Source organism: Pollicipes pollicipes, unplaced genomic scaffold (assembly GCF_011947565.3).
Source record: "Pollicipes pollicipes isolate AB1234 unplaced genomic scaffold, Ppol_2.1 Scaffold_2555;HRSCAF=2994_pilon_pilon_pilon, whole genome shotgun sequence".
Taxonomy (NCBI): domain Eukaryota; kingdom Metazoa; phylum Arthropoda; class Thecostraca; order Pollicipedomorpha; family Pollicipedidae; genus Pollicipes; species Pollicipes pollicipes.
Window position 1 is genome coordinate 16,243,583 of NW_023596136.1, and position 3,305 is coordinate 16,246,887.

General features: G+C 43.3%; 1 long non-coding RNA gene across 1 annotated transcript; it reads right to left on the reverse strand.

Annotated features, from left to right (window-relative positions):
* Nucleotides 1–347: 347 nt before the first annotated feature.
* LOC119112559 (uncharacterized) lies at nucleotides 348–2,179 on the reverse strand. Its single transcript, XR_005095741.1, has 2 exons — nucleotides 2,121–2,179; nucleotides 348–641 (listed from the first exon to the last, which is right to left on the reverse strand). It is a non-coding gene; the product is annotated as an uncharacterized LOC119112559 (long non-coding RNA).
* Between the last annotated feature and the right edge of the window lie 1,126 nt (nucleotides 2,180–3,305).

Here is a 3,305-nt window from a genome sequence, read left to right on the forward strand (position 1 = left end):
CCCTTCTTTGACCCACAGAGCAGGTGATTCAGGACCCTTGCTCGCCTCAAAAGGATCTGCTTTGGGGCCTGTTTGAAGTTTGCTGCACTGAAGTATGTTGAGGTCACGAAATGATTTAGTTTTAATTCATTTTGTTGTTCAAAGGTACCTAGGCGACCCACACGTGAATTAATTTCATGACAGTGGTGGCCAAGAATACGGAGATAGGGCGTAAGGGCTCCAGTTCTGCGCTTATGCCACATGGTCACTACCAGCTCATACCCATGTTCTCTCTCCTTTTCTTTCATCACATCACCCTCCATCACATACTCCTTGTCCTTTCTCATCTTCCCCACCCTTACAGTGCACTCAGAAGGCACTACTTTATTGGTATCTCCCACTGCACTAACACAACGCACATGCCATCCTTGCTGGTGTGTCTCACTATTATATAGGATAGTGTCCACACTTTTGCCCACAAAGTAATGAAGGTCTTTAAACAGAACTGGCACACTGACAGTACACCTTGCTTTTTGCCGAACAGGAAAACAAAGAGCCTTGAAGATTTTGGTGTTTAAAGACTTGGCAACGAGAGCAAGAGATGGTTTGATAACTGTATTCTGAGGTGTCCCATAGAACTTCTGGGTGCTGATACTCTTCATCTGAAAAGGATGGAAAATGGTTCAGGAAAAAGCAAGCATTAAATGAACATCACTGTCATTCTGTACCACATGAGCTGTGAGATGAAAATGGTAGTCATGTTTATGGTCATGCAGGAGAGCAACTGAAATGCAGTGGAACATGCAATTGACTTGGCATTATGCTCTGTCCATCATAACATCATTGAAAAGAATGAAGTTCATAAAATTGAAGGAATTAAGAAATGAATAGTGTTTGTCATCAATAAAATCCAACAGAGTGAAAACTGGAAATGTCAAAACACATGGTGATACTTTTGCCATGATACACATGATACCTGCTTTTAATTGTCTTTAAAAAAATTGGAAGTTCCCATGGATAATCAAACACCAACATAGGTTTGTGTACTGGCCAGAAGAAATGTAGCATTCGGTTGGGTTGGGAAATGCAAGCCTGACACAAGGCTCAGAAGCATGGTCATTACAAGGACATTCAGTGGGCAATACTCCCTCAAAAGAGACCAACTTCATCCTACTGCAATGTAGCATCCAGCAAAATGTCAACATACATTGTACAGTGGTACCAAAGGTGCTCGAATGAATAAGGCCTTGCCAAACAGCTGAATTAGGTCAACAATGCAGTCAGCAAAAGGCATCTGCTGAATGGCATAGAGGTAAGATCAATGTGCAGACTGCTTGGTGCATGGGTGTGCCAGCATAGCCTAGACCGCGCTGGGCTGAAGTTCCTGATGTTTTGTTTGCATATGATCACCATCACAGCATTATGATTTCTTCAGTATTTCTATCAGACTTACTTCCCGCATGGCGAGGTCAGAATTCTGAGGGTTTTCGTAGGTGCTGATACCATGGGAAACTTGTGCTAGAAACCTTAGGCTGCATAGCATTGATACTTTTGTCAAACCTGTTAAAAACACTTCCATGCAGTATGCAAAATTATAATTCATGAACATTCATTGCTTATTGGAGGCCATTAACAATGAACAGGCAACAGCTGAATCCCAGTCATTGCTCCTGCATATAAGTGTGCTGCTTCTGAAGCCAGAAGTCAGGTTCAAAAGGATTCAGATGTGTAGACCCTAGAATAATGTACAAGATCAATTTAGTTTTAGATGTGGGCATGACCAGAAAGTGCTGGAATGTAGATTGTTGCCATGCGTGTTGGTATTATGATCAGGTGATGTATGTTGCAAATCAGACATTGCTAGCCTTTATGGTGTAAGCAAATGAAACTCTCAATGTATGCACATGTTCGTTAATGCAGGCATACAGATATGCTGCTAGGTTTGAGATCCAATTGATGCTTAAAAGAAATTCTCAATTTTGTTTTGTTCGCAAAGACCTTGGTTCATCAAACTAACTGATCTAACCTCATGCAATTCCACGGTAAGTATACCATGTTTTCACCCGTGAAAAAAATGACGAGGAAGATTGGATGATGCATCAGGGTATCGAAGGAGCATTCATGTGTGAAACAATACGCACCTTTCACCCATCTTCGCCAGACACGTCCCTCCTTGCTGCTGAAAAACCATGTCCACAACTCCAACGCGCGAAGCCGGAGCGGCGGCAACGTTATACAGGACGCACAAAGTGCCCGCCGTTTCAGCGCCAATTATTAGCAACGTCTATCGCAGGCGCGCCATACTCGTATTAAATGCTGGGAATATATAAACGTCTTGATAATTATTTTCTTTCCTTATGCGCCCCAATGTCCGCAGGTATACGGCGTTTAAACCGTAACGAAAAACCTTAGTGAAAGTAGTTTATTACACAAGCTTCATCCTTGGCAAACAGCTGCAAACGACCTTATGCATGCGAACGTTTACGATAAAAAGAGTTTCGTGCTGAGGTTTTTCGGACTTCTATTTTGCCAAGCAAGATTTTTCGTTAGGATACTTTCACATTGCGAATCTGACGCCGTACGCAGCTTACCTTGGCGGACCTTACGCATGCAGACTTGTAACTTGCAAACAGTTCCCACACGGTGTTTTCTGTATGTGCTTTTGTCCGCAAAAGCAGAGACAATACTTGTCGGGCGTCATCTAGTTGCTGTGCCAATAACTGTTGAGATTAAAAGTACGCGCAGAAAAAGATCGCACAGTATTTTTTCTTCAGATGAAGTATGTATGCCTAGCCACAGTAGAACAAGACAGGCATACTTAACAGCTCGTCATGCAAACAGTTGACCATGCAAACAGCGACAAAAGATACAAGTTGTGCGACAAAAAAATACGTCGGGGGAAACAACCGTAGCGAACATACTCTGGGCGGAAAAGTTCATGGAAAAAGTCTTTTGAGCTGCTAAAAGGCTGATACTCTTCGGCGGTAAAAAATTGTCAGGATCCGCACGTTGTCATATGAAGTTTTAATGTTAGTAAGGTGTTTGTGCGCACATTTTTATACGCGTGTGCTCCTCAGGGGCAGACTCTGTTTTTATACGCGTGTGCTCCTCAGGGGCAAACTCTGTTTTATACGCGTGTGCTCCTCAGGGGCAGACTCTGTTTTTATACGCGTGTGCTCCTCAGGGGCAGACTCTGTTTTTATACGCGTGTGCTCCTCAGGGGCACACTCTGTTTTTATACGCGTGTGCTCCTCAGGGGCACACTCTGTTTTTATACGCGTGTGCTCCTCAGGGGCAAACTCTGTTTTAATACGCGTGTGCTCCTC